Here is an 8,554-nt window from a genome sequence, read left to right on the forward strand (position 1 = left end):
AAAGCTCCCAAGATAGGCAGCTGGCAGGTTGAATGATGCTCTGCCTCTGTGGTCAAGTACAGACATAGGCCTTAAGCAACCATGAGCCACTGATAAGCGTGACAGATTAGGAAACATGCATACAGTTCATTAGTTAGACTCCTATGAGCCACTAATAGGAGAAAATGAGCACGCAATAAAGTGGACTTGTTAGGGAGAGATTGCCATCAGAGTTAAACACTCCAACTCAATTTTGACGACAAACGCGGCTAAAAAAATGAGCGTTTTGTTGACACTGATGACAAAATCCTGGTCAGATACAGACAGACACATGCATACAACACACACTACTGCTCAAAAGTTTGTGGTCAGACTGAAACAGTCGTCTTTTAATTAATAACTTACATTTACTTTAACATAATATTACACAAAGCTTACCAGTAATGTTTTCACACATGTGTGTTTAATGAATCATTTAAGTTAAATCACCCATGATGCATTAGGAAATGTCTACACACTTATACATGGGCCCATTTTTAGTAACCATCACTGCTGTGTGGACCGATCACATGGTTATAAACCAGGTGAAAATTGCCTTCAAACTTTTGAGCTGTAGTGTAGATTGCAATGATAAAGTATAGTTATCTATTACAGAAGAATATATAGAAGTATGAGGACAGGGAGACACTGTAAAAAAGTTATGAGCTGTCTTGCTGCAGAGAAAGTGGAGTCTGTCATCCTTGAAAAGCTCCCAAGATTGGCAGCTGGCAGGTTGAATGATGCTCTGCCTCTGTGGTCAAGTACAGACATAGGCCTTAAGCAACCATGAGCCACTGATAAGCGTGACAGATTAGGAAACATGCATACAGTTCATTAGTTAGACTCCTATGAGCAACTAATAGGAGAAAATGAGCACGCAATAAAGTGGACTTGTTAGGGAGAGATTGCCATCAGAGTTAAACACTCCAACTCAATTTTTGATCACAAACGCGGCTAAAAAATTGAGCGTTTTGTTGACACTGATGACAAAATCCTGGTCAGATACAGACAGACACATGCATACAACACACACTACTGCTCAAAAGTTTGTGGTCAGACTGAAACAGTCGTCTTTTAATTAATAACTTACATTTACTTTAACATAATATTACACAAAGCTTACCAGTAATGTTTTCACACATGTGTGTTTAATGAATCATTTAAGTTAAATCACCCATGATGCATTAGGAAATGTCTACACACTTATACATGGGCCCATTTTTAGTAACCATCACTGCTGTGTGGACCGATCACATGGTTATAAACCAGGTGAAAATTGACTTCAAACTTTTGAGCTGTAGTGTAGATTGCAATGATAAAGTATAGTTATCTATTACAGAAGAATATATAGAAGTATGAGGACAGGGAGACACTGCAAAAAAGTTATGAGCTGTCTTGCTGCAGAGAAAGTGGAGTCTGTCATCCTTGAAAAGCTCCCAAGATAGGCAGCTGGCAGGTTGAATGATGCTCTGCCTCTGTGGTCAAGTACAGACATAGGCCTTAAGCAACCATGAGCCACTGATAAGCGTGACAGATTAGGAAACATGCATACAGTTCATTAGTTAGACTCCTATGAGCCACTAATAGGAGAAAATGAGCACGCAATAAAGTGGACTTGTTAGGGAGAGATTGCCATCAGAGTTAAACACTCCAACTCAATTTTGACGACAAACGCGGCTAAAAAAATGAGCGTTTTGTTGACACTGATGACAAAATCCTGGTCAGATACAGACAGACACATGCATACAACACACACTACTGCTCAAAAGTTTGTGGTCAGACTGAAACAGTCGTCTTTTAATTAATAACTTACATTTACTTTAACATAATATTACACAAAGCTTACCAGTAATGTTTTCACACATGTGTGTTTAATGAATCATTTAAGTTAAATCACCCATGATGCATTAGGAAATGTCTACACACTTATACATGGGCCCATTTTTAGTAACCATCACTGCTGTGTGGACCGATCACATGGTTATAAACCAGGTGAAAATTGACTTCAAACTTTTGAGCTGTAGTGTAGATTGCAATGATAAAGTATAGTTATCTATTACAGAAGAATATATAGAAGTATGAGGACAGGGAGACACTGTAAAAAAGTTATGAGCTGTCTTGCTGCAGAGAAAGTGGAGTCTGTCATCCTTGAAAAGCTCCCAAGATAGGCAGCTGGCAGGTTGAATGATGCTCTGCCTCTGTGGTCAAGTACAGACATAGGCCTTAAGCAACCATGAGCCACTGATAAGCGTGACAGATTAGGAAACATGCATACAGTTCATTAGTTAGACTCCTATGAGCCACTAATAGGAGAAAATGAGCACGCAATAAAGTGGACTTGTTAGGGAGAGATTGCCATCAGAGTTAAACACTCCAACTCAATTTTTGATCACAAACGCGGCTAAAAAATTGAGCGTTTTGTTGACACTGATGACAAAATCCTGGTCAGATACAGACAGACACATGCATACAACACACACTTCTGCTCAAAAGTTTGTGGTCAGACTGAAACAGTCGTCTTTTAATTAATAACTTACATTTACTTTAACATAATATTACACAAAGCTTACCAGTAATGTTTTCACACATGTGTGTTTAATGAATCATTTAAGTTAAATCACCCATGATGCATTAGGAAATGTCTACACACTTATACATGGGCCCATTTTTAGTAACCATCACTGCTGTGTGGACTGATCACATGGTTATAAACCAGGTGAAAATTGACTTCAAACTTTTGAGCTGTAGTGTAGATTGCAATGATAGTGTATAGTTATCTATTACAGAAGCATATATAGAAGTATGAGGACAGGGAGACACTGTAAAAAAGTTATGAGCTGTCTTGCTGCAGAGAAAGTGGAGTCTGTCATCCTTGAAAAGCTCCCAAGATAGGCAGCTGGCAGGTTGAATGATGCTCTGCCTCTGTGGTCAAGTACAGACATAGGCCTTAAGCAACCATGAGCCACTGATAAGCGTGACAGATTAGGAAACATGCATACAGTTCATTAGTTAGACTCCTATGAGCCACTAATAGGAGAAAATGAGCACGCAATAAAGTGGACTTGTTAGGGAGAGATTGCCATCAGAGTTAAACACTCCAACTCAATTTTGACGACAAACGCGGCTAAAAAATGAGCGTTTTGTTGACACTGATGACAAAATCCTGGTCAGATACAGACAGACACATGCATACAACACACACTACTGCTCAAAAGTTTGTGGTCAGACTGAAACAGTCGTCTTTTAATTAATAACTTACATTTACTTTAACATAATATTACACAAAGCTTACCAGTAATGTTTTCACACATGTGTGTTTAATGAATCATTTAAGTTAAATCACCCATGATGCATTAGGAAATGTCTACACACTTATACATGGGCCCATTTTTAGTAACCATCACTGCTGTGTGGACCGATCACATGGTTATAAACCAGGTGAAAATTGACTTCAAACTTTTGAGCTGTAGTGTAGATTGCAATGATAAAGTATAGTTATCTATTACAGAAGAATATATAGAAGTATGAGGACAAGGAGACACTGTAAAAAAGTTATGAGCTGTCTTGCTGCAGAGAAAGTGGAGTCTGTCATCCTTGAAAAGCTCCCAAGATTGGCAGCTGGCAGGTTGAATGATGCTCTGCCTCTGTGGTCAAGTACAGACATAGGCCTTAAGCAACCATGAGCCACTGATAAGCGTGACAGATTAGGAAACATGCATACAGTTCATTAGTTAGACTCCTATGAGCCACTAATAGGAGAAAATGAGCACGCAATAAAGTGGACTTGTTAGGGAGAGATTGCCATCAGAGTTAAACACTCCAACTCAATTTTTGATCACAAACGCGGCTAAAAAATTGAGCGTTTTGTTGACACTGATGACAAAATCCTGGTCAGATACAGACAGACACATGCATACAACACACACTACTGCTCAAAAGTTTGTGGTCAGACTGAAACAGTCGTCTTTTAATTAATAACTTACATTTACTTTAACATAACGTTACAGGAAAATGATCAGAAATGTTTTCACAGATGTGTGTTTAATGAATCATTTAAGTTAAATCACCCATGATGCATTAGGAAATGTCTACACACTTATACATGGGCCCATTTTTAGTAACCATCACTGCTGTGTGGACTGATCACATGGTTATAAACCAGGTGAAAATTGACTTCAAACTTTTGAGCTGTAGTGTAGATTGCAATGATAGTGTATAGTTATCTATTACAGAAGCATATATAGAAGTATGAGGACAGGGAGACACTGTAAAAAAGCTATGAGCTGTCTTGCTGCGGAGAAAGTGGAGTCTGTCATCCTTGAAAAGCTCCCAAGATAGGCAGCTGGCAGGTTGAATGATGCTCTGCCTCTGTGGTCAAGTACAGACATAGGCCTTAAGCAACCATGAGCCACTGATAAGCGTGACAGATTAGGAAACATGCATACAGTTCATTAGTTAGACTCCTATGAGCCACTAATAGGAGAAAATGAGCACGCAATAAAGTGGACTTGTTAGGGAGAGATTGCCATCAGAGTTAAACACTCCAACTCAATTTTGACGACAAACGCGGCTAAAAAAATGAGCGTTTTGTTGACACTGATGACAAAATCCTGGTCAGATACAGACAGACACATGCATACAACACACACTACTGCTCAAAAGTTTGTGGTCAGACTGAAACAGTCGTCTTTTAATTAATAACTTACATTTACTTTAACATAATATTACACAAAGCTTACCAGTAATGTTTTCACACATGTGTGTTTAATGAATCATTTAAGTTAAATCACCCATGATGCATTAGGAAATGTCTACACACTTATACATGGGCCCATTTTTAGTAACCATCACTGCTGTGTGGACCGATCACATGGTTATAAACCAGGTGAAAATTGCCTTCAAACTTTTGAGCTGTAGTGTAGATTGCAATGATAAAGTATAGTTATCTATTACAGAAGAATATATAGAAGTATGAGGACAGGGAGACACTGTAAAAAAGTTATGAGCTGTCTTGCTGCAGAGAAAGTGGAGTCTGTCATCCTTGAAAAGCTCCCAAGATTGGCAGCTGGCAGGTTGAATGATGCTCTGCCTCTGTGGTCAAGTACAGACATAGGCCTTAAGCAACCATGAGCCACTGATAAGCGTGACAGATTAGGAAACATGCATACAGTTCATTAGTTAGACTCCTATGAGCAACTAATAGGAGAAAATGAGCACGCAATAAAGTGGACTTGTTAGGGAGAGATTGCCATCAGAGTTAAACACTCCAACTCAATTTTTGATCACAAACGCGGCTAAAAAATTGAGCGTTTTGTTGACACTGATGACAAAATCCTGGTCAGATACAGACAGACACATGCATACAACACACACTACTGCTCAAAAGTTTGTGGTCAGACTGAAACAGTCGTCTTTTAATTAATAACTTACATTTACTTTAACATAATATTACACAAAGCTTACCAGTAATGTTTTCACAGATGTGTGTTTAATGAATCGTTTAAGTTAAATCACCCATGATGCATTAGGAAATGTCTACACACTTATACATGGGCCCATTTTTAGTAACCATCACTGCTGTGTGGACTGATCACATGGTTATAAACCAGGTGAAAATTGACTTCAAACTTTTGAGCTGTAGTGTAGATTGCAATGATAGTGTATAGTTATCTATTAAAGAAGAATATATAGAAGTATGAGGACAGGGAGACACTGTAAAAAAGCTATGAGCTGTCTTGCTGCAGAGAAAGTGGAGTCTGTCATCCTTGAAAAGCTCCCAAGATAGGCAGCTGGCAGGTTGAATGATGCTCTGCCTCTGTGGTCAAGTACAGACATAGGCCTTAAGCAACCATGAGCCACTGATAAGCGTGACAGATTAGGAAACATGCATACAGTTCATTAGTTAGACTCCTATGAGCCACTAATAGGAGAAAATGAGCACGCAATAAAGTGGACTTGTTAGGGAGAGATTGCCATCAGAGTTAAACACTCCAACTCAATTTTTGATCACAAACGCGGCTAAAAAATTGAGCGTTTTGTTGACACTGATGACAAAATCCTGGTCAGATACAGACAGACACATGCATACAACACACACTACTGCTCAAAAGTTTGTGGTCAGACTGAAACAGTCGTCTTTTAATTAATAACTTACATTTACTTTAACATAACGTTACAGGAAAATGATCAGAAATGTTTTCACACATGTGTGTTTAATGAATCATTTAAGTTAAATCACCCATGATGCATTAGGAAATGTCTACACACTTATACATGGGCCCATTTTTAGTAACCATCACTGCTGTGAGGACCGATCACATGGTTATAAACCAGGTGAAAATTGCCTTCAAACTTTTGAGCTGTAGTGTAGATTGCAATGATAAAGTATAGTTATCTATTACAGAAGAATATATAGAAGTATAAGGACAGGGACACACTGTAAAAAAGCTATGAGCTGTCTTGCTGCAGAGAAAGTGGAGTCTGTCATCCTTGAAAAGCTCCCAAGATTGGCAGCTGGCAGGTTGAATGATGCTCTGCCTCTGTGGTCAAGTACAGACATAGGCCTTAAGCAACCATGAGCCACTGATAAGCGTGACAGATTAGGAAACATGCATACAGTTCATTAGTTAGACTCCTATGAGCAACTAATAGGAGAAAATGAGCACGCAATAAAGTGGACTTGTTAGGGAGAGATTGCCATCAGAGTTAAACACTCCAACTCAATTTTTGATCACAAACGCGGCTAAAAAATTGAGCGTTTTGTTGACACTGATGACAAAATCCTGGTCAGATACAGACAGACACATGCATACAACACACACTACTGCTCAAAAGTTTGTGGTCAGACTGAAACAGTCGTCTTTTAATTAATAACTTACATTTACTTTAACATAATATTACACAAAGCTTACCAGTAATGTTTTCACACATGTGTGTTTAATGAATCATTTAAGTTAAATCACCCATGATGCATTAGGAAATGTCTACACACTTATACATGGGCCCATTTTTAGTAACCATCACTGCTGTGTGGACTGATCACATGGTTATAAACCAGGTGAAAATTGACTTCAAACTTTTGAGCTGTAGTGTAGATTGCAATGATAGTGTATAGTTATCTATTAAAGAAGAATATATAGAAGTATGAGGACAGGGAGACACTGCAAAAAAGTTATGAGCTGTCTTGCTGCAGAGAAAGTGGAGTCTGTCATCCTTGAAAAGCTCCCAAGATAGGCAGCTGGCAGGTTGAATGATGCTCTGCCTCTGTGGTCAAGTACAGACATAGGCCTTAAGCAACCATGAGCCACTGATAAGCGTGACAGATTAGGAAACATGCATACAGTTCATTAGTTAGACTCCTATGAGCCACTAATAGGAGAAAATGAGCACGCAATAAAGTGGACTTGTTAGGGAGAGATTGCCATCAGAGTTAAACACTCCAACTCAATTTTGACGACAAACGCGGCTAAAAAAATGAGCGTTTTGTTGACACTGATGACAAAATCCTGGTCAGATACAGACAGACACATGCATACAACACACACTACTGCTCAAAAGTTTGTGGTCAGACTGAAACAGTCGTCTTTTAATTAATAACTTACATTTACTTTAACATAACGTTACAGGAAAATGATCAGAAATGTTTTCACAGATGTGTGTTTAATGAATCATTTAAGTTAAATCACCCATGATGCATTAGGAAATGTCTACACACTTATACATGGGCCCATTTTTAGTAACCATCACTGCTGTGTGGACTGATCACATGGTTATAAACCAGGTGAAAATTGACTTCAAACTTTTGAGCTGTAGTGTAGATTGCAATGATAGTGTATAGTTATCTATTACAGAAGAATATATAGAAGTATGAGGACAGGGAGACACTGTAAAAAAGCTATGAGCTGTCTTGCTGCAGAGAAAGTGGAGTCTGTCATCCTTGAAAAGCTCCCAAGATAGGCAGCTGGCAGGTTGAATGATGCTCTGCCTCTGTGGTCAAGTACAGACATAGGCCTTAAGCAACCATGAGCCACTGATAAGCGTGACAGATTAGGAAACATGCATACAGTTCATTAGTTAGACTCCTATGAGCCACTAATAGGAGAAAATGAGCACGCAATAAAGTGGACTTGTTAGGGAGAGATTGCCATCAGAGTTAAACACTCCAACTCAATTTTGACGACAAACGCGGCTAAAAAAATGAGCGTTTTGTTGACACTGATGACAAAATCCTGGTCAGATACAGACAGACACATGCATACAACACACACTACTGCTCAAAAGTTTGTGGTCAGACTGAAACAGTCGTCTTTTAATTAATAACTTACATTTACTTTAACATAATATTACACAAAGCTTACCAGTAATGTTTTCACACATGTGTGTTTAATGAATCATTTAAGTTAAATCACCCATGATGCATTAGGAAATGTCTACACACTTATACATGGGCCCATTTTTAGTAACCATCACTGCTGTGTGGACCGATCACATGGTTATAAACCAGGTGAAAATTGACTTCAAACTTTTGAGCTGTAGT

Source organism: Diplotaxodon limnothrissa, linkage group LG13, assembly GCF_057381915.1.
Source record: "Diplotaxodon limnothrissa isolate DT_005_m linkage group LG13, D_limnothrissa_male_GT1.1, whole genome shotgun sequence".
Lineage (NCBI taxonomy): Eukaryota > Metazoa > Chordata > Actinopteri > Cichliformes > Cichlidae > Diplotaxodon > Diplotaxodon limnothrissa.